Genomic DNA, 24,781 nt, shown 5'->3' with positions numbered 1-24,781 from the left:
TCACCGCAGTTCAACACCTTCCCAGCCTGACCCTCACCGCCGCCCACAACCCCACCAGCCTTATCATCACCACCATCCACAAACCCCCTCCAGCCTGCCCCTCACCACCAACCACACACCGCCCCTAGCCTTATCATCACCACCATCCACACACCACCCCATGCTGGACTCTCCCCTCCGCCCACACACCGCACCCAGCCTGATGCTCTCGGATGTCCAACACTGACCCAAGCCTGACCCTCATCGCCATCCACACCTAACCCCCAGCTTGACCCTCACCGTCGTCCACAATGACCCCATCCTGACCCTCACCACCATCCACACGCCACCTCCAGCCTGACCCTCACCGCCGTCCACACACTGCCCCCAGATTGACCCTCACTGCCATCCACGCACCGCCCCCAGCTTGACACTCACTGCCATCCACACACCTCCCTTAGCCTGACCATCACTGCCATCACACACCTCCCCCACCCTGACCCTCACCACGGTCCACCAATGACCCCAGCCTGACACTCACCACCGTCCATTCACCAACCCCAGCCTGACCGTCAGCGACATCAAACATACTGCCCCCAGCCTGACCCTCACCGCCGTCCACCAATAACCCCAGCCTGACACTCACCACCGTCCACACACCGCCCCCAGCCTGACTCTCACCGCCGTCCACCAATAACCCCAGCCTGACACTCACCACCGTCCACACACCGCCCCCAGCCTGACCCTCACCGCCGTCCACCAATAACCCCAGCCTGAGACTCACCACCGTCCACACACCGCCACCAGCCTGACTCTCACCGTCGTACACCAATGACTCCAGCCTGACACTCACCACCGTCCACACACCGCCCCCAGCCTGACTCTCACTGCCGTCCACCAATGACACCAGCCTGACACTCAACACTGTCCACACACCAACCCCCACCTGACTGTCATCGGCATCAAACACACTGCCCACTGCCTGTCCCTAACCGCCGTCCAACAACCGCCCCCAGCCTCACCCCCACCACCGTCCACTAACCGCCCCGGCCTGAACCCCACCACCGTCCAACACTGCCACAATGCTAACCCTCACCGCCGCCCAATACAGCCCCAGCATGACCCTCACTGCCACCCACACACCACCCCCAGCCCGACCCTCAATGCCATCCACACGCCACCCACAGCCTGATCCTCACTGCCATCCACACACCGCCCCCATACTGACCCTTAGTGCCATCCACACGGCGTCCCCAGACTGACTCTCACCGTCCAGCACCGTGCCAGCCTCTCCCTCACCGCCGTCCAGCACCGCCCCAGCCGGTCCCTCACCGCCGTCCACACACCACCACCAGCCTGTCCCACACCGCCGTCCAACACCTTCCCAGCCTGACCCTCACTGCCATCCACACACCATCCCCAGCTTGCCCCTCACCGCCGACCACACGCCATCCCTAGATGATCCTCACCACCGCCCACACACCATACCCAGCCTGACCCTCACCGCTGTCCACCAATGACCCCAGCCTGACACTCACCACCATCCACACACCAATCCCAGCCTGACCGTCATCGACATCAAACACACCACCCCCAGCCTGCCCCTCAATGCCGTCCACACGCTATCCCCAGCCTGACCCTCACCGCCGTCTACACACTACCCCTATCCTGACCCTCACCACCACCCACACACCATCCCCAGACTGACCTTCACCATCATCCACACACAATCCCCAGAATGACCCTCATTGATGTCGAACACACCGCCCCCAGCCTGAACCTCACCGTCGTTCACCAATGACCCGAGCCTGACCCTCTCCACTGTCTACACACCACCCCCAGCCTGACCGTCATCAATGTCAAACACACCGTCACCAGCCTGACACTCACCACCATCCACACACCACCCCCTGATTGACACTCACTACCATCCACGCACCACCCCCAGACTGACCCTCACCATCGCCCACACACCATCCCCAGACTGCCCCTCATTGACGCCGAACACACTGCCCCAGCCTGACCCTGACCGCCGTTCACCAATGACCCCAGCCTGACCCTCTCCACTGTCCACACACCAACCCCAGCCTGACCGTCATCGACGTCAAACACACCATCACCAGCCTGACACTCACCACCATCCACACACCACCCCCAGACTGACACTCACTACCATCCACGCACCACCCCCAGCCTGACACTCACCATCACCCACACACCGTCCCCAGATTGACCCTCATTGACGTTGAACACACTGCGCCCAGCCTGACCCTCACCGCCGTTCACCAATGACCCCAGCTTGACCCTCTCCACTGTCCACACACCACCCCCAGCCTGACCGTCATCGACGTCAAACACACCGTCTCCAGCCTGACACTCACCACAATCCACACACCACCCCTAGACTGACACTCACTACCATCCACACACTGCCCCCAGCCTGACCTTCACCGCCGTCCACCAATGACCCGAGACTGACCCTCTACACTGTCCACACACCACGCCCAGCCTGACCGTCATCGACGTCAAACACACCGTCACCAGCCTGACACTCACCACCATCCACACACCACCCCCAGACTGACACTCACTCCCATCCACACACCGCCCCCAGTCTGACCCTCAACACTGCCCCCACACACACCCCGGTCTGACCCTCACCATCGCCCACACACTGTCCCCAAACTGACCCTCATTGACGTCGAACACACTGCCCACAGCCTGACACTCACCACCGTCCCCCAATTATCCCAGCCTGACACTCACCACCGTCCACACACCAACCCCAGCCTGACAGTCATCGACATCAAACACACTGCCCACAGCTTGATACTCACCACCGTCCGCCAATTATCCCAGCGTGACACTCACCACCGTTCACACACCAACCCCAGCCTGACCGTCATCGACATCAAACACATTGCCCACTGCCTGACCCTAACCGCCATCCAACAACCGCCCCCAGTCTGCCCCTCACAGCCGTCCACACACCACCCCCAGCCTGACACTGACCACCGTCCACACAAAGCCCCAGCCTGACCCTCACCGTCATTTACACACCGATCCCAGCCTGATCGTCACCACCATCCACACACCGCCCCCAGCCTGACCCCCACTGTCGTTGTCACACAGGCCCCAGCCTGACCGTACCCTCTGCCAACACACCAACCCCAACCTGAGCCGCACCGTCGCCCACACACCGCCCCAGACTGATCCTCACTGCCGTCCACACGCCACCCACAGCCTGCCTCTCACTGCCATCCGCACACCGCCCCCAGCCTGACCCTCAATGCCGTCCACATGCCATCCCCAGACTGACTCTCACCGCCGTCCAGCACCGCACCAGCCTGACCCTCACCGCCATCCACGCACTGCGACCAGCCTGACACTCACCGCCGTCCACATTCTGCCCCCAGCCTGACTCTCACAGCCGACCACACAGCTCCCCCAGCCTGACCCCCACCATCGCCCACGCACCATCCCAGCCTGACACTCATCGACGTTGAACACACCACTCTCAGCCTGACTCTCACCGCCGTCCACCAACTGCCCCCAGCCTGACGCCCACTGCCGTCCAACACTGCCACAAACCTGACCCTCACTGCCGTCCAATACCGCACAAGCCTGTCCCTCACCGCCGCCCACACACTGCCCCTTGCCTGACACTCACCACCGACCACACACCACCCCAAGCCTGACCGTCACCACTGTTCACACATCGCCCCAGCCAGTCCCTCACTGCCATGCACACACCACCCCAAGCCTGGCCGTCACCACCATCCACACGCCGCAACCAGGCTGTCCCACACCGCCGCCAGCTTGACCTTTCCTGCCGTCCACACACCGACCCCAAATTATCCCTCACCACCATCCAACACCGCCCCCAGCCTGCCTCTCACAGCCCTCTACACACCACCCCCAGCCTGACACTCACCACCGTCCACACAAAGCCCACAGCCTGACCCTCACCGTCATTCACACACTTCCCCCAGCCTGATCGTCACCACCATCCACACACCACCATCAGCCTGACCCCCACTGTCGTTCACACACAGGCCCCAGCCTGACCGTACCCTCCGCCCACACACCACCCCCAGCCTGAGCCGCACCGTCGCCACACACCGCCCCAGCCAGACCCTCACTGCCGTCCACACGCCACCCACAGCCTGTCCCTCACTGCCATCCGCACACTGCCCCCAGCCTGACCCTCACTGCCGTCCACAAGCCGTCCCCAGACTGACTCTCACCGCCGTCCAGCACCGCCCCAGCCTGACGCTCACCGCCATCAACGCAGTGCCACCAGGCTGACACTCACCGCCGTCCACATTCTGCCCCCAGCCTGACTCTCACAGCCGACCACACAGCTCCCCCAGCCTGACCCCCACCATCGCCCACGCACCATCCCAGCCTGACACTCATCGACGTTGAACACACCACTCTCAGCCTGACTCTCACCGCCGTCCACCAACTGCCCCCAGCCTGACGCCCACTGCCGTCCAACACTGCCACAAACCTGACCCTCACTGCCGTCCAATACCGCACAAGCCTGTCCCTCACCGCCGCCCACACACTGCCCCTTGCCTGACACTCACCACCGACCACACACCACCCCAAGCCTGACCGTCACCACTGTTCACACATCGCCCCAGCCAGTCCCTCACTGCCATGCACACACCACCCCAAGCCTGGCCGTCACCACCATCCACACGCCGCAACCAGGCTGTCCCACACCGCCGCCAGCTTGACCTTTCCTGCCGTCCCCAGCCTGTTCCTCACTGCCATCCACACCCCGACCCCAGTCTGACCCTCACTGCCGTCCACACACCGCTACCAGGCTGTCCCACACCTCCGCCAGCTTGACCTTTCCTGCCGTCCACACACCGAACCCAAATTACCCCTCACCACCATCCAACACCGCCCCCAGCCTGCCCCTCACAGCCCTCTACACACCACCCCCAGCCTGACACTCACCACCGTCCACACAAAGCCCACAGCCTGACCCTCACCGTCATTCACACACGTACCCCAGCCTGATCGTCACCACCATCCACACACCACCATCAGCCTGACCCCCACTGTCGTTCACACACAGGCCCCAGCCTGACCGTACCCTCCGCCCACACACCACCCCCAGCCTGAGCCGCACCGTCGCCACAAACCGCCCCAGCCTGACCCTCACTGCCGTCCACACGCCACCCACAGCCTGTCCCTCACTGCCATCCGCACACTGCCCCCAGCCTGACCCTCACTGCCGTCCACAAGCCGTCCCCAGACTGACTCTCACCGCCGTCCAGCACCGCCCCAGCCTGACGCTCACCGCCATCAACGCAGTGCCACCAGGCTGACACTCACCGCCGTCCACATTCTGCCCCCAGCCTGACTCTCACAGCCGACCACACAGCTCCCCCAGCCTGACCCCCACCATCGCCCACGCACCATCCCAGCCTGACACTCATCGACGTTGAACACACCACTCTCAGCCTGACTCTCACCGCCGTCCACCAACTGCCCCCAGCCTGACGCCCACTGCCGTCCAACACTGCCACAAACCTGACCCTCACTGCCTTCCAATACCGCACAAGCCTGTCCCTCACCGCGCCCACACACTGCCCCTTGCCTGACACTCACCACCGACCACACACCACCCCAAGCCTGACCGTCACCACTGTTCACACATGGCCCCAGCCAGTCCCTCACTGCCATGCACACACCACCCCAAGCCTGGCCGTCACCACCATCCACACGCCGCAACCAGGCTGTCCCACACCGCCGCCAGCTTGACCTTTCCTGCCGTCCCCAGCCTGTTCCTCACTGCCATCCACACCCCGACCCCAGTCTGACCCTCACTGCCGTCCACACACCGCTACCAGGCTGTCCCACACCGCCGCCAGCTTGACCTTTCCTGCCGTCCACACACCGACCCCAAATTACCCCTCACCACCATCCAACACCGCCCCCAGCCTGCCCCTCACAGCCCTCTACACACCACCCCCAGCCTGACACTCACCACCGTCCACACAAAGCCCCCAGCCTGACCCTCACCGTCATTCACACACTTCCCCCAGCCTGATCGTCACCACCATCCACACACCACCATCAGCCTGACCCCCACTGTCGTTCACACACAGACCCCAGCCTGACCGTACCCTCTGCCCACACACCACCCCCAGCCTGAGCCGCACCGTCGCCACACACCGCCCCAGCCTGACCCTCACTGCCGTCCACACGCCACCCACAGCCTGTCCCTCACTGCCATCCGCACACTGCCCCCAGCCTGACCCTCACTGCCGTCCACAAGCCGTCCCCAGACTGACTCTCACCGCCGTCCAGCACCGCCCCAGCCTGACGCTCACCGCCATCAACGCAGTGCCACCAGGCTGACACTCACCACCGTCCACATACTGCCCCCAGCTTGACTCTCACCGCCGACCACACAGCCCCCCCAGCCTGACCCCCACCATCGCCCACGCACCATCCCCAGCCTGACCCTCATTGATGTCGAACACACCACTCACAGCCTGACCCTCACCGCCGTCCACCAACTGCCCCTAGCCTGACGCCCACTGCCGTCCAACACTGCCATAAACCTGATCGTCACCACCATCCACACACTGCCCCCAGCCTGCCCTCCACTGTCGTTCACAGACAGGCCCCAGCCTGACCCCCACCGCTGCCCAACACCACCTCCAGCCTGAACCTCACCGCCACCCACACACCGCCACCAGCCTCACACCTATTGCCGTCAAGATACTGCCCCCAGACAGACCCTCATTGACGTCGAACACAGCGCCTCCAGCCTGACCCTCACTGCAGTCCACCGACCGCAGCCAGCCTGACCTTCACCACCGTCCACACGCCGCCAATAACCTGACCCTCACTGCTGAACACCAACCGCCCTTACACTGACCCTCACCGCCATCCAACACCGCCCCAGTCGGACCCTCAACGCCGCCCACACACCGTCTTTAGCCTGACCCTCACCGCTATCCCCACACCACCCCAGCCTGACCCACATCAATGCTAACACACCGTCCACAGCCTGACCCTCACCATTATCCACACACCGTCCCCACACTGTCCATCAATGCCGTCCACACAACGGTCCCAGCTTGATGCTCACCACCGTCCACACACCAATCCCAGCCTGACCCTCAACGCCATCCAACACTGACCCAGCCTGACTCTCACCGCCGTTCCCACACCGCACCCACCCTGACCCTCACTGCCGTCCACACACTGCACCCTGCCTGACCCTCACCGCTGTCTACACACCACCCCTAGCTTGACCCTCACCGCTGTCCACATGCTGCACCCAGCCTGAACCTCATCGACGTCAAACACACCATCCACAGCGTGACCCTCACCGCCATCCACCACCGCCCACAGCCTGACAACCACCTCCCTCCACACACCACCCCCAGCTTGACCCTCACCACTGTCCACACACCATCCCCAGCTTGATACTCACTGATGTCCACGCACAAGTCCCAGCGTGACCCTCATCGACGTCGAACACAACGCTCACAGCATGACTCACACCGTTGTCCACCAACTGCCCCCAGGCTGACCCCCACAACCGTCCACCCATCGCCCCCAGCCTGAACCCCATTGCCGACCACACACCGCCCCTAGCCTGACCCTCAACGCCATCCAACACCGACCCAAGCCTGATCCTCACTGCCGTCCAAACACTGCCCCAGCCTGACCCTCAACGCCACCAACACAGCCCACACCCTGACCCTCACTGCCGTCCAAACTCCGCCCCCAGCCTGACCCTCACAGCTGTCCAAACGTCGCCCCTAACCTGACCCTCACTGCCATCCACACAATGCCCCAAGCCTGACTCTCACTGCCATCCACACATCGCCCCCAGCCAGACCCATACTGTTGTTCACACACCGCCCCCAGACTTACCGTACCCTCAGATCACACACCTCCTCCAGCCTGACCCCCACCACTGCCCAACACCACCCCCAGCTTGAACCTCACCGTCACCCACACACCGCCACCAGCCTGACACCTATTGCCGTCAACACACCGCCCCCAGACAGACCCTCATTGACGTCGATCTCAGCGCCTCCAGCCTGACCCTCACTGCAGTCCACCAACCGCCCCCACCCTGACCCTCACTGCCATCCAATACCGCCCCAGTCGGATCCTCACCGCCGCTCACACACCGTCCTTAGCCTGAGCCTCAACGCCATCCAACACTGACCCAGCCTGACCCTCACCGCCGTCTGCACACCGCACCCATCCTGAACCACACTGCTGTCCACTCGCTGCCCCCAGCCTGACCCTCATCGACGTGAAAAACACCGTCCACAGTGTGACCCTCACTGCCATCCACCACTGCCCCCAGCCTGACACCCACCTCCCTCCACACACCACCCCCAGCCTGACCCTCAACGCCGTCCACACACCACTGCCAGCCTGACCCCCACCATCGTCCACACATCGCCCCCAGCCTGACCCTCAATGCCATCCAACAGTGACCCAAGCCTGAAGCTCACCACCATCCAACACTGACCCAAGCCTGACCCTCACTGCCGTCCACACACCACACCCTGCCTGACCCTCACCGCTGTCTACACACCGCTCGTAGCCTGACCCTCACCGCCGACCACACGCTGCCCCAGCCTGACCCTCACCACAATCCACACACCATCTCCAGCCTGACCCTCATCGACATCGAACACACCGCCCATAGCCTTACTCCCACCGCCGTCCACAAACCAACCCCATACTGACCCCCACCGCCGTCCAACACTGCCACAAGTCTGACCCTCACCGCCGCCCACACACCACCCCCAGCTTGACCCTCAATGCCGACCACACACCACCCATAGCCTGAACCTCATCGCTGCCCACACACTGCGACCAGCCTGACCCTCACTATCATCCACACACTGCTCCCAGCCTGATGCGAACCACCGTCCACACACCACCCACAGCCTGAACTTCACCGCCGTCCACACACCGCCCCCAGCCTGACCCTCAATGCCATCCAACACTGTCCCAGCCTGACCCTCACCGCCGGCCGCACACTGCACCCACCCTGACCCTCACTGCCGTCCACACACTGCACCCTGCCTGACCCTCACTGCTGTCTACACACCGCCCCTAGCCTGACTCTCACCACTGTCCACACGCTGCCCCCAGCCTCACCCTCATCGACGTCAAACACACTGTCCACAGCGTGACCCTCACCGTCGTCCACCACCGCTCCCAGCCTGACAAGCAAATCCGTCCACCAATAGCCTACAGCCTGACCCTCACCACCGTCCACACACCGCCCCCAGCCTGACACTCACTGACGTGACACGCATCACCCCCAGCGTGACCCTCATCGACGTCGAACTAACTGCTCACAGCCTGACCCTCACCGCCGTCCACCAACATCTCCCAGGTGACCCCCACCACCGTCCAACCATCGCCCCCAGCCTGACCCCCACCACCGTCAATCACTACCACAAACCTGACCCTCACCGCCGTCCATACACCGTCCCCAGTCTGACCCCTACCGCCGTCCAACTCCGCCCCCAGCCTGTCCCTTACTGCCATCCACACACTACTCCAAACCTGACCCCTACTGCCATCCAAACGCCGCCTCCAGCCTGTCCATTACTGCTATCCTCACACACCCCCAGCCTGACCCTCACAGCCGTCCACACCCCGTCCCCAGCCTAACTCTCACAGCTGTCCAGCACCGCCCCAGTCTGACTCTCACCGCCATCTACACACCGCCCCCAGCCTGACCCTCACCGCCGTCCATACACCATCCCTAGTCTAACTCTCATGGCCGTCCAACACTGCCCCAGTCTGACTCTCACCGCCATGTACACACCGTCCCCTGCCTGACCTTCACCACCATCTACACACCACCCCCAGCCTGACCCTCACCGCTGTCAACACACCTCCCCCAGCCTGACCCTCACCACTGCCCACACACAAGCCCACAGCGTGACCCTCACCACCGCCCACATACATCCCCAGACTGACCCTCACCACCGCCCACTCACTGTCCCCAGACTGACCCTCACAGTCATCCACACACAACCCCAGCCTGACCCTCACTGCCAACCACACACCACCCATAACTTGACCCTCACCACCGTCCACACACCATCCCCAGCCTGACCCTCACTGGCATCCATACCCCCCCGCCTGATCCTCACCGTCATCCACACACCATCCCCAGACTGACCAGCAATGCCGTCCACACACTGCTCCCAGCCTGATGCTCACCACTGTCAACACACCACTCCCCTCCTGAACTCCACCGCTGTCCACACACCACCCCCAGCCTGACCCTCAACGCCATCCAACACTGACCCAAGCCTGACGCTCACCATCGTCCAACACTGACCCAGGCTGACCCTCGCCATCGTCCGCACACGGCACCCACCCTGACCCTCACTGCCGTCCAAACACCGCACCCTGCCTGACCCTCCCCGCTGTCTACACACCGCTCCTAGCCTAACCCTCACCGCTGTCCACACGCTGCCCCCAGCCTGAAACACTCCGCCATCCACATACCGCCAGCAACTGCCCCAGCCTGACTCTCATCACCGCCCACACACCACCCCAGCCTGACCCTCATCGACGTCAAACACACCGTCCACAGCGTGATCCTCATTGCCGTTCACCACCGCCCCCAGCCTGACAACCACCTCCGCCCACCAACTGCCCACAGCCTGACAACCACCTCCCTCCAAACACCACCCCCAGCCTGACCCTCATCGCCGACCACACACCGCCCCAACCTGACCCATACCACCATCCACACCCCACCCGCAGCCTGACACTCATTGACGTCCACGCACCATCCCCAGCGTGACCCTCATCGACGTCGAACAGACCGATCACAGCGTGACCCTCACCACCGCCCACCACTGCCCCCAGGCTGATCCCCTCCACTGTCCACCCATCGCCGCCTGCCTGACTCACACCGCCGTCAAACGCTACCACAAACCTGACCCCTACCGCCATCCAACACCAGCCCCAGCCTGTTCCTCACTGCAGTCCACACACCGCACCAAGCCTGACCCCTACCGCCGTCCACACGCCGCCCCCAGCCTGTCCCTCACTGCTATCTTCACACGCCCCCAGCCTGACACTCACAGATGTCCACACCCCGTCCCCAGCCTGACTCTCACAGCCGTCCAGCACCGCCACAGTCTGACTCTCACTGCCATCTCCACACCGACCCCAGCTTGACTCTCACTGCCATCTACACACCACCCCCAGCCTGACCCTCACTGCCGTCCACCCACCGCCCACAGCCTGACCCTCACCAGCGTCCAACACCGTCCCCAGCCTGACACTCACCACCGTCCACACACCGCCCCAGCCTGAGCCTCATTACCGCCCACACACCGCCCCCAGGCTGACCCTCACCACCGTCTCCACACCACCCAGAGCCTGACCCCCACCGTCATTCACACACAGACACCAGCCTGACCGGCCCTTCCGAACACACACCGCCCCCAGCCTGACCCCTACCACTGCCCAACACCGCCTCCAACCTGAACGTCACCGCCATCCACGTACCGAACCCAGCCTGACCCTCACCACCGTCCACACACCACCCCCAGCCTGACCCGCACCACCGCCCACACACCGCCCACAGCGTGACCCTCACCGCCGTCCACACACCGTCCCCAGACTGACCCTCACCACCGCACACACACCACCCCCAGCCTGACCCTCATTGACGTTGAACCCAGCGCCTCCAGCCTGACCCTCATTGCAGTCCACACACCGCACCAAGCCTGACCGCTCCCGCCGTCCACAAGCCGCACCCAGCCTTTCCCTCACTGCTATCTTCACACACCCCCAGTCTGACACTCACAGCTGTCCACATCCCGTCCCCAGCCTGACTCTCACAGCCGTCCAGCACCGCCCCAGTCTGACACTCACTGCCATCTACACACCGACCACAGCCTGACTCTCACTGCCATCTACACACCTCCCCCATCCTGACCCTCACTGCCGTCCACCCACCGCCCCCAGCCTGACCCTCACCACCGTCCACACACGGCCCCCAGTCTGACCCTCACCACCGTCCAACACCGTCCCCAGCCTGACCCTCACCACCGTCCACACACCGCCCCAGCCTGAGCCTCATTACCGCCCACACACCGCCCCCAGGCTGACCCTCACCACCGTCTCCACACCACCCAGAGCCTGACCCCCACCGTCATTCACACACAGATACCAGCCTGACCGGCCCTTCCGAACACAAACCGCCCCCAGCCTGACCCCTACCGCTGCCCAACACCGCCTCCAACCTGAACGTCACCGCCATCCACGTACCGAACCCAGCCTGACCCTCACCACCGTCCACACACCACCCCCAGCCTGACCCGCACCACCGTCCACACACCGCCCACAGCGTGACCCTCACCGCCGTCCACACACCGTCCCCAGACTGACCCTCACCACCGCACACACACCACCCCCAGCCTGACCCTCATTGACGTTGAACCCAGCGCCTCCAGCCTGACCCTCACTGCAGTCCAGACACCGCACCAAGCCTGACCGCTCCCGCCGTCCACAAGCCGCACCCAGCCTTTCCCTCACTGCTATCTTCACACGCCCCCAGTCTGACACTCACAGCTGTCCACATCCCGTCCCCAGCCTGACTCTCACAGCCGTCCAGCACCGCCCCAGTCTGACCCTCACTGCCATCTCCACACCGACCACAGCCTGACTCTCACTGCCATCTACACACCTCCCCCATCCTGACCCTCACTGCCGTCCACCCACCGCCCCCAGCCTGACCCTCACCACCGTCCACACACGGCCCCCAGTCTGACCCTCACTACCGTCCAACACCGTCCCCAGCCTGACCCTCACCCCCGTCCACACACCGCCCCAGCCTGACCCTCATTACTGCCCACACACCGCCCCCAGCCTGACCCTCACCACCGTCTCCACACCACCCAGAGCCTTACCCCCACCGTTGTTCACACACAGACACCAGCCTGACCGGCCCTTCCGAACACAAACCGCCCCCAGCCTGACCCCCACCGCTGCCCAACACCGCCTCCAACCTGAATGTCACCGCCATCCACGTCCCGCACCCAGCCTGACCCTCACCACCGTCCACACAACACCCATCAGCCTGACCCGCACCACCGTCCACACACCACCCACAGCGTGGCCCTCACCACCATCCACACACCGTCGCCAGCCTGACCCTCACCACCGTCCATACACTACCTCCAGCCTGACCCTCATCGACGTCGAACACACCACCCTCAGCCTGACTCTCACCGCGGTGCACCAACTGCACCCAGTCTGACCCCCACCGCCGTCCACCAACCGCCCCCAGCCTGACCCCCATCGCCGTCCAACACTGCCACAAGCTAACCCTCACAGCCGTCCAATACCGTCCCAGACTGGCCCTCACTGCCGCCCACACACCGCCCCTAGACTGACCCTCACCACCGACCATGCACCACCCCTAGCCTGTCCCTCACCGCTGACCACACACCACCCCCAGCCTGACCCTCACCACTGCCCAGACACCGCGCCCAGCCTGACCCTCACCACTGCCCACCCACTGCCCACAGCCTGAGCCTCACCACCGTCCACACAACGCTCCCAGCCTGCCCCCCACTGCCGTCCACACACCGCCCCCAGCCTGACCCTCAACGCCATCCAACACTGACCCAAACCTTACGCTCACCACCATCCAAAACTGACTCAAGCCTGACCCTCACTGCCGTCCATCCACCACTCCCAGCCTGACCCTCACCGCTGTCCACGCACCGCACCCATCCTGACCCTCAACAGCATTCAATACCGCTCCCAGCCTGACCCTCACCGCCATCCACACATCGCCCCCAGCCTGACCCTCACTGCCGTCCACACACCTCCCCCAGCCTAACCCTCACCACCGTCCACAACCTGTCCCAGCCTGACCCTCACTGCCGTCCACACACCGCCCCCACCCTGACCTTCAACGCCGTCCAACACCACCCACAGCATGAACCTCACTGCCCCTCCACACACTGCCCCAAGTCTGACCCCCACCACCGTCCAAACCTGCACCCAGCTTGACCCTCACCAACATTCAACACCGCCACCTGTCTGACCCTCACCAGCATTCAAAACCGCTCCCAGCCTGACCCACACCGCCATCCACACACTGCCCCTGCCTGACCCTCACTGCCGTCCACACACCGCCCCCAGCCTAACCCTCACCACCGTCCACACACCGCCCCAGCCTGACCCTCATTACTGCCCACACACCGCCCCCAGGCTGACCCTCACCACCGTCTCCACACCACCCAGAGCCTGACCCCCACCGTCATTCACACACAGATACCAGCCTGACCGGCCCTTCCGAACACAAACCGCCCCCAGCCTGACCCCTACCGCTGCCCAACACCGCCTCCAACCTGAACGTCACCGCCATCCACGTACCGAACCCAGCCTGACCCTCACAACCGTCCACACACCACCCCCAGCCTGACCCGCACCACCGTCCACACACCGCCCACAGCGTGACCCTCACCGCCGTCCACACACCGTCCCCAGACTGACCCTCACCACCGCACACACACCACCCCCAGCCTGACCCTCATTGACGTTGAACCCAGCGCCTCCAGCCTGACCCTCACTGCAGTCCAGACACCGCACCAAGCCTGACCGCTCCCGCCGTCCACAAGCCGCACCCAGCCTTTCCCTCACTGCTATCTTCACACGCCCCCAGTCTGACACTCACAGCTGTCCACATCCCGTCCCCAGCCTGACTCTCACAGCCGTCCAGCACCGCCCCAGTCTGACCCTCACTGCCATCTCCACACCGACCACAGCCTGACTCTCACTGCCATCTACACACCTCCCCCATCCTGACCCTCACTGCCGTCCACCCACCGCCCCCAGCCTGACCCTCACCACCGTCCACACACGGCCCCCAGTCTGACCCTCACCACCGTCCAACACCGTCCCCAGCCTGACCCTCACCACCGTCCACACACCGCCCCAGCCTGACCCTCATTACTGCCCACACACCGCCCCCAGCCTGACCCTCACCACCGTCTCCACACCACCCAGAGCCTGACCCCCACCGTTGTTCACACACAGACACCAGCCTGACCGGCCCTTCCGAACACAAACCGCCCCCAGCCTGACCCCCACCGCTGCCCAACACCGCCTCCAACCTGAATGTCACCGCCATCCACGTACCGCACCCAGCCTGACCCTCACCACCGTCCACACAACACCCATCAGCCTGACCCGCACCACCGTCCACACACCACCCACAGCGTGGCCCTCACCACCATCCACACACCGTCGCCAGCCTGACCCTCACCACCGTCCATACACTACCTCCAGCCTGACCCTCATCGACGTCGAACACACCACCCTCAGCCTGACTCTCACCGCGGTGCACCAACTGCACCCAGTCTGACCCCCACCGCCGTCCACCAACCGCCCCCAGCCTGACCCCCATCGCCGTCCAACACTGCCACAAGCTAACCCTCACAGCCGTCCAATACCGTCCCAGACTGGCCCTCACTGCCGCCCACACACCGCCCCTAGACTGACCCTCACCACCGACCATGCACCACCCCTAGCCTGTCCCTCACCGCTGACCACACACCACCCCCAGCCTGACCCTCACCACTGCCCAGACACCGCGCCCAGCCTGACCCTCACCACTGCCCACCCACTGCCCACAGCCTGAGCCTCACCACCGTCCACACAACGCTCCCAGCCTGCCCCCCACTGCCGTCCACACACCGCCCCCAGCCTGACCCTCAACGCCATCCAACACTGACCCAAACCTTACGCTCACCACCATCCAAAACTGACTCAAGCCTGACCCTCACTGCCGTCCATCCACCACTCCCAGCCTGACCCTCACCGCTGTCCACGCACCGCACCCATCCTGACCCTCAACAGCATTCAATACCGCTCCCAGCCTGACCCTCACCGCCATCCACACATCGCCCCCAGCCTGACCCTCACTGCCGTCCACACACCTCCCCCAGCCTAACCCTCACCACCGTCCACAACCTGTCCCAGCCTGACCCTCACTGCCGTCCACACACCGCCCCCACCCTGACCTTCAACGCCGTCCAACACCACCCACAGCATGAACCTCACTGCCCCTCCACACACTGCCCCAAGTCTGACCCCCACCACCGTCCAAACCTGCACCCAGCTTGACCCTCACCAACATTCAACACCGCCACCTGTCTGACCCTCACCAGCATTCAAAACCGCTCCCAGCCTGACCCACACCGCCATCCACACACTGCCCCTGCCTGACCCTCACTGCCGTCCACACACCGCCCCCAGCCTAACCCTCACCACCGTCCACACAGCACCCCCAGCTTGATCCTCACCGCCGTCCACACTTTACCCCCAGCCTGGTCCTCACTGCCGTCCACACACAAACCCCAGCCTGAACCTCACTGCCGTCCACATACCGCCCCCAACCTGACCATCACCGCCGTCCACACACGGCGCCCAGCCTGACCCTCACTGCCGTCCACACACACCACAGCCTGACCATCACCGCCGTCCAACCCCGCCTCACCTTCCTCCCACACTCAGCAACACACCCCACACCCACACCCATGCCCGATGCTCCCATCCAACACTGCTACCCCGCCACGAATCCACTCCCCAACCCCTTCCAATATCTCCCCCTCCCCCAACCCCTTCCCTTTCCCAACCTCGTCCAACAACGCCCCCTCCCCAACCCCGTCCAACACCGCCCACTCCCACAGCCCCGTCCAACACCGCCCCCTCCCACAACCCCGTCCAACACCGCCCCATCCCCCAACCCGTCCAACACCACTCTCTCCCACAGCCCCGTCCAACACCGGCCCCTTCCCCCAACCCCGTCCAACACCGCCCCCTCCCCAAACCCGTCCAACACCGCCCCCTTCCCCAACCCAATCCAACACCGCCCCCTCCCACAACCCCGTCCAACACCGCCCCCTCCCACAACCCCGTCCAACACCACCCCCTCACACAACCCCGTCCCACACCACACCCTCCCCAAACCCAATCCAACACCGCCCCCTTCCCCAAACCCGTCCAACACCACGCCCTCCCCAACCCCGTCCAACACCACCTCCTCCCCAACCCCATCCAACACCCCCCCCTGCCTCAACCCCCTCTCTCAGAATCCCTCTCCCCTCTCTCCACCTCCTCTCTCCCCACTCGCTCTCCCCTCTCTCTCTTCCCCTCTCTCTCTCCCCCTCACTCTCTCGCCCCCTCTCTCTCTCTCACCCACCTCTCTCACCCCTCTCTCTCTTGCCCACTCTCTCTCGCCCCCTCGCTCCCCTCTCTCTCCCAACCCCCCCTATCTCTCTCCACCCCCTCTCTCCCTCTCTCTCAACTCCCTCTCTCTCTCACCCTCACTCTCTCTCTCACTCGCACCCCACTTTCGCCCCCCTTTTGCCCCCCTCTTTCGTCCCCCTCTTTTGCCCCTCCTTTTGTCCCCCTCTCTTTCGCCATACCCTCTTTCGCCCCTCCTTTCGCCCACTCTCTCTTTCACTCCCCCTCTCTTTCGCCCCCCTCATACGCGCCCCTCTCTTTTCCCATCCCCTCTTTTGCCCCCTCTCTTTCTCCCCCGTCTCTTTCGCCATTCCTTGCCCCCGCTCTCTCTCGCCCCCCTCTCTCTCTCGCCCCCTCTCTCTCGCCCACTCTCTCTCTCGTCCCCTCTCTCTCTCGTCCCCTCTATCTCGCCCCCTCTCTCTCTGCCCCCTCTCTATCGCTTGCGCCCCTCTCTCTCCCCCTCACCCTAACTCTCCCTGCTCATTCACTGTCCCTGCACATTCTCTCTCTCTCGCCCACTTTCGCTCTGTCGCTCTCTACCTACCATCTCGTCCCTCTGTCTGTCTCTCTCTCTTTCTCTCTCTCTGTCACTCACTCTCTCTTTGTCTTTCACTTTCTCTCTCTAGACCCATCTCCCCCCTTGCTCACTCTCTCTCTCAAGTCACTATCGCCTAATCTCTATCTCTCTCTCTCCCCTTCTCTCTCTCGTTATCGCCCCCTGTCTCGCTTTCTCTTGCCACCATCCCCTCCCTTTCTTGCCCCCTCTCTCTCTGTATTGCTCAGCTCCACTCTTTCTCTCACTCAGCCTCTCTCTCTCAATCTCTCTCTCTCTCATCCTCTCTATCACGCTCTCTCTAATGCTCGCCCTCTGTCTGTCCTTCTCGCTCTCTCTCCTCGTATGTCTCTCTCTCGCTATCTCCCTCTCTCACCTCCTCTCTCTCGCCCCACTCTTTCGCTCCCTCGCTCTCATCCTCTCTCTTCTGCTGTCCCCCTTGTCCCTTCTCTCTCACTCTCGACAGCCCTCTCGCAGCCTTCTCTCCTTCTCCCCCATCCTCACTCTTTCCTCTCTCTCACCATCGCTCCATCGCTCGCTCACTCGCCCTGTCTGTTTATCTCTCCCCTGTCTCTCTCTCTACCTTTCTCTACCTTTGTGGGCGGCACGGTGGCACAGTGGTTAGCACTGCTGCCTCGCAGCGCCAGAGACCCGGGTTCAATTCCCGCCTCAGGCGACTGACTGTGTGGAGTTTGCACGTTCTCCCCGTGTCTGCGTGGGTTTCCTCCGGGTGCTCCGGTTTCCTCCCACAGTCCAAAGATGTGCAGGTCAGGTGAATTGGCCATACTAAATTGCCCATAGTGTTAGGTAAGAGGTAAATCTAGGGTATGGGTGGGTTACGCTTCGGCGGGGCGGTGTGGACTTGTTGGGCCGAAGGGCCTGTTTCCACACTGTAATGTAATCTAATGTAATCTAATCTAATCTTTCTCTCGCTGACTCTCTTCGGTCCCCTTATTCTCTCTCTCCCGTTTCTTTTCTCCCTCTCTCTTACTCTGTCTGTCTCTTTCTCTCTCTCTCTTTCTGTCTCGCCCTGTCTTGCCCCTGCACTCTCGCTGTCAACCTTTCTCTCTCCCACCCCCTCTTTGTCAAACCCCCTCTCACGGGATCCTATCTCCTTATGACCTTCCTCTCTCTCTCTCTCTCTCTCTCTCGCCCTCACTCTCTTTCTTGCCCTCTCTCTGTTTCTTACCCTCGCGCTCTCTCTCTCGACCCCTTTCTCTCTCCCTCGCCCCCTCTCTCTCACCCCCTCTATCTCTCTTTTGCCTTCATATTTCTCGAACCCCGTTTCTCTCTCTCTTGCCCCCTCTCCCTCTCTCGCCCCTCGATCTCTCTTACCCATCTCTCTTTCTTGCTCTCTTAACGCCTCCCTCTCTCGCTTCTTTCTCTCACCCCCCTCTCTCCTTGCCCCTCCTTCTCTCTGTGTTGCCCTCCCCTCTCTCACTCCCTCCCTCTCACATCTATGTCTCTCTCGCCCCATTTTTCTCTCTCTCACTCACCTCATCACTCTCTCACCCACTCTAACTCTCTCTTGCCCAGTCTCTCTCGCCCTCACAAACTCTCTCTCACTCGCCCTCTCACTCAGTCTCCCGCCTGCTTCCTTGCCCCTCTCTCTCGATCCCCCCTCTCTCTCTCTCGACCCTCTTTCTCTAGCCACCTCTACCTCTCTCGACCTCCCGCTTTTTTGCCCCTCTCTTGAACTCTCACCCCTGCCTCTCTTTTTCTCAGCCCTCATTCACTCTATCTCCCCTCTCTCCTCTTCTCTCTCTCTCGCCTCCCCATCTCTCTCTTCCACTTTCTCTCTCCATTTCCTTCTCTCGAAGACTTGCCCCCTTTCTCTCTTGCTCCCTCCCTCGCACATCTCTGTCTCTGTCTCTCTCTCTCTCTCTTTCTCGACTCTGTCTCTCATTATCTTCTCCCCTGTCTCTCTCTCTCCCTACTTTCCCTATCTCTCTCTTATCCCCTGCTCTCTCTCTCTCTGCTCCTTCACTCTCTCTCCCCGTTCTCTCACTCTCGATCCCCCTCACTCGGTGTCTCTCTCTCCCCACCTCCCTCCGTTTCTCTCTGACTGAATCTCTCTCCCTCCTGTCCCGCCCTTCCTCTCTCTCTGACACACTCTGTCTCCCTGGTCCTTCCCTCTCCCTCTAACCCAGAGACTGAGGATTGGTAGTGAGTCTGCGTGTTGGGGTGGGGGGGGGGGTGGGGGGGGGGGTGAGATGATAGAGAGATGTGGGAAGTGGGAGGAGGGGAAAATGGGGTAGAGACGGAATTGCGGGAGGGAGACAGAGACGGCAGGAGAGAGAGAGTAAGGGGGAGGGGGAGAGGGAAGAGTGGAGGCAGGTGGAGAATCTCGTGTTGAGGGTGTGAGAGGGAGATGGGGAGGGTGAGGGAGAATCAATAGTGGAGGCAGGTGGAGAAATCGGGGTTGAGGGGTGCCTGAGAGGGGACGAGCGAGTGAAAGGGAGAGGAGATGAGAAAGAGACAGTGTGCAGAAAGAGAGGGAGAGGGGGAGAGGTGATGAGAAAGAGTAGGGGACAGGAAATTGGGAGGCCAGGTTGGAGTGGGAGGGGTGCAGAGGGAGTTAAACGTAGCTCCTGAGCTCAGGGCCCGGTGCCCTCCCCTTCCCTGAGGACCAGGACTTGGGGCTGAGTCTGTCTCTCTCCAGCTCAGCTTCTCCAACACAAAGACACACAACAACATCGGTCACTCTGCTGTTCAGCACACTTTAATGAACATTTTTATTGTTTACAAATGGAAGTAATGGATACAGTCAGTGGGATGGTGCCTTTTCGCACTGTCCCCTGAGTTGTGAGAAACATTGAAATGTTTCCCTGTAACCCCCCTGTGGGATAAGGAGGGACAATCCAGCGCTACCCTCAGTCTGTTACCATAGCGACAGGCTGCTCCATCGCTGAAACACTGAACTGAAATGAGTAAATCCCAGATGGATTGATTAATGAGGGAATTTGATGGATGGATGGATTTGGGTGAAGGGATATTTCAGTACGTTCTTCAGCTGCTGCCTGAACTTAGTCTGGGTCACGACAAATATCGCGGTGTTTGTGCAGCAACTGAGGAGCTGCAGCATGAAGCCCAATTCCCGCACAAACCAATGGAGATACACAGGACTATACACAATCCAATACATCCGCCTCCATAAAGAATACATCATTAACGTTGACCATAACAGGATGAAATTGGCCGAGATCACAAACAGTAAAATGATGGGTTTTTTCCGGTTTCTCATTTCTGTGTCAGACTGAGCGTCCCCATTGGTGTGAGTGCGGAGTCTCCTGCGGGCTCTGCTGGTCACTACAATGTGTCTGACGGTGAGAACATTGAGCAGCAGAATCAGGAGAAATGGGACACACGGGGTTAGAATGTGGTGGAGGAACTCGATTGTGACCCAGACACTGGAGGATACAACTGCGTCTGTTACATCACAAAACCAGGGGCGGTTCCGCAGCCCATACCGAGCCGAGAGCATAAAATACCAGAAAATGTCCTTTAAACAGCTCAGCACAGTCACTGCTCCCAGAACCACAGCCGCCGTTTTCTCACTGCAATATTTACTTTTCAGCTTCTGGCAACAAATGGCCACAAACCGATCAAAGGTGAAAGTGACAGTGAACCAGACAGAGCAGTCAGTGGCTGCATAAAGCAGGACGGCGTGGATATTACACACGGGGACGGAATCCCTCAGGAAATAAAACTGTTCCCGATAAACAATGGGAATGTGTCTCAGGATCAGGTCGAGGATAATGACCAGGAGATCCGCCGCTGCCATGGCCCCCAGGTAACGTCTGACACATGGAGACAATCCACAATCTTTATAAAGCAGGACGTAGATGGTCACTACGTTAACTGTGAGGAAGGAAAACAAACCCATTATCCATCAGCCTGGAGGCAAAGGGACCCGTTTGATTGGGGATCCAGTGAGATTTTCAAATATGTCCCTTTATTCATGGATTTATTAAAATATTTGGAGCTGGAATAACAAATAGGAAAGTCGGAATTATTGACGAAAATGTGACATAAACCGCAAGAAACCCTCCCTCCCCAAACACACAGAGACACATCCATAAGAACAGATGGTTTCCAGAAAATTCCCACACACTCGATCACTCGAGAGCAGACACAGGTCACTCCTTCCCAGGTCCTAATATGGAGGGTGGGAACGTTGCTGTCCTGAAGGATTCTCTCCCAGTTTCCTGAAGACAAATTGAGTTTGGGAATTTCTGTATTTTGGTCTAAATTGTGGTCGATCCTGTGTCGTGGAGAAATGTAAACGCAGGGAAAACGTATTCACCCCTTTAACTGCCTGAGGGGCCTTCGGAACAGTGTATCCTTCTCCCTGGACCGGGATCTCTTCCCTCGGGATCTTATCGTTTGTTCAATTCACTGACGTCCGACCGTTCACAAACAATGTCGGGGACAGAATGTAACGGGGAATGTCAGTTATAGAATGTCGGGGACAGAACGTTTCTGGGAAATGTCAGTTATAGAATGTCGGGGACAGAACGTTCCGGGGAATGTCAGTTATAGAATGTTGGGAACAGAACGTTCCGGGGAACGTCAGTTCTCGAATGTCAGAGACAGAACGTTCCAGAGAATGTCAGTTATAGAATGTCGGGGACAGAACGTTCCGGGAAATGTCGGTTATAGAATGTTGGGGACAGAACGTTCCAGGGAATTCCTTGACTTGTCCATCACCTTTCCCCCCTATCCACCCCACCAACATGATGTACTGTGCCTGGGCACACTGTAACATTAATGGGGTGAGAGACGGAGGGTCCAATCACAGGAATGGGAACTAAAGGCATTGTCAGATCAGCTGAAAGGGTTCGATATACCATATTCTCAATCCACCTCACAGAACCAGCCCAGACAACATCAACCCAGAGAGAGATATCTGTTCACCGTGGAACACTGTGCAGACCAGGCCAGTGTAATGCTCAGTACAACCCAGCAATCTCTCCAGATTCATCCATTGCACTGGTCAATACAATCCAGCAATCTGGCCAGAGTGGAACACTGCACAGATCAGATCAGGACATTGATCTTTCAACCCAGACCATATATCTTTCCAGCACTGGGAGAAGTGCAGACCACAGCAGTGCATTGATCTACAAACCCAAACTAGATATCTGTCCAGGAGGAGAAAGTGAGGTCTGCAGATGCTGGAGATCAGAGCTGAAAATGTGTTGCAAGAGGCACGGAGGCGAAGGCGGCGGAAGAATTGTTCGATGTCACGCCGCGTGTTGAACTCATTAATCCGAGAGTGTAGGGGAATGAAGGCGAGGCCTCTTCTGAGGACTGATGAAGGGCTTATGCCCGAAACGTCGATTCTACTGTTTCTTGGATGCTGCCTGACCTGCTGTGCTTTACCAGCAACACATTTTTAGCTAGATATCTGTCCAGCACTGGGAGCTGTGCAGACCACAGCAGGGCACTAATGTGTGAACCTGAAACAAATATCCATCCAGCATAAGGAGCTACACAAACCACATCATTGCATTATCTATAAACCTCAACCAGATACTCTGACCTGCACAGCAAACTGTGTAGTGATCTCCCGTGAATTAATCTGTAAACCCAGATTAACTTCCCAACATGTAGAGCTGTGTACACCACCCCAGTGCATTGATCTTTAAACCAGGTGCAGTTACCCTCCCAGCATATAGAGCTGTGTACACCACCCCAGTGCATTGATCTGTAACCCAGGAACAGTTACCCTCCCAGCATGTAGGACTGTGTACCCCACCCCAGTGCATTGATCTGTAAACCAGGAGCAGTTACCCTTCCAGCATGTAGGACTGTGTACCCCATCCCAGTGCATTCCTCAGTAACACTGTGTTAGATCCCTGCCCAGTGTGGGGAAACTTGCAACCCATGCTGGAAGTGACAGGATGTACAGTTCCCATCCATTTACAGTTCCATATCTCCATTGTGCCATTGTGTTACATCTCCATTGTGGGTGTGAACCCCACTGCAAGAGAGAGATGGCGGAGGAATCAGTTTAAATATCACCGCATGGGAGGGGTTTGGGAAATAGACAGAGAGGGGGGAGACTGAGAGATATTGTCATGGAAGGATGTGTTCCCAGGTTGCAGAATGCTGAAATGTAGACACTTGGATAGCATCCTGTAACATGAGCCTGTCTTCCCAGGAAAGATGGGAAAAAGGGATATTGGTGTGAAGTCAGATGAGCATTTGTTCTGCATCCTTTTAACTGGAATTGGTTTCAACACAATCTATGACTCATTGGGCAGTTTCTAACAATAATTTGTCTCAGTGACATTTTCATTGAGTGTGACAGAGCGATTATCTGCACGAGGCTGAGCTAGTTTTCTCGTGCTATCTTATCGAGCTCATTAACTACCCACCACACCCCATGGTGTCCCTTTCATTCTATACCAGCCCGAATCTCCCACCCATCATGCTGGAGGTACACACCATCGCCTGGTTATACCTGGATATTCCGTGATCCCTGACACAGGTGCCATCTTTAAAAGGCAAATGGGCACACAGTTGAGCTTTCTTAGTTCGGAATTGCTCTGCACAGTTTACCCCGAGCATGGGGATAAGGGACAATTACACCACGGTTTGTCGACAGGGGCACGGAGGTCCTGGTACAGAGGAGGACCATTCTCTTCCCAGAGGGGGGCATACCACCAGACCCACCGAGCATGGTCTGAGCTCCCCACCGAGCTCAGTGCAGTATCTGCAGTCTGTAGAAATGCCCAGCAATACAGGACAAGCATCAATAACCTTCCCCGCTCTGTCAGGATAAAGGTCACTGTATTCTCTCTGCTCCCTCACACTCACGGTATATCTGTTATTGCACCAACCCCCGAACAAGGTTCATGCTCCACCACTCTCACTACTGCATGCAGCACCTTCTCCCTGCCTCTGTCTCTGTCTCTCTCTGTCTCTCTTTCTCCC

General features: G+C 60.3%; 2 long non-coding RNA genes across 2 annotated transcripts in view; one reads left to right on the top strand and one right to left on the bottom strand.

Moving 5' to 3' along the window:
* Positions 1-24,781, top strand: part of LOC148147080 (uncharacterized) — a 578,686-nt gene that overhangs the window by 252,989 nt on the left and 300,916 nt on the right. The gene's annotated exons all lie outside the window — the stretch shown is intronic.
* LOC148147081 (uncharacterized) overlaps positions 21,566-24,781 on the bottom strand; it is a 177,658-nt gene continuing 174,442 nt past the window's right edge. The window contains exon 3 of the long non-coding RNA XR_015760047.1: positions 21,566-21,700. This is a non-coding gene — a long non-coding RNA (uncharacterized LOC148147081). The remainder of the gene's footprint in view (positions 21,701-24,781) is intronic.

The sequence above is a fragment of the Chiloscyllium plagiosum genome, unplaced genomic scaffold, assembly GCF_037043375.1.
Source record: "Chiloscyllium plagiosum isolate Xiang-an unplaced genomic scaffold, Cpla_swu_hap1 HiC_scaffold_18, whole genome shotgun sequence".
NCBI classification, from domain to species: Eukaryota; Metazoa; Chordata; class Chondrichthyes; order Orectolobiformes; family Hemiscylliidae; genus Chiloscyllium; species Chiloscyllium plagiosum.
Note: the sequence above shows the minus strand (reverse complement) of the source record. Positions and strands in the feature narration are given on the sequence as shown.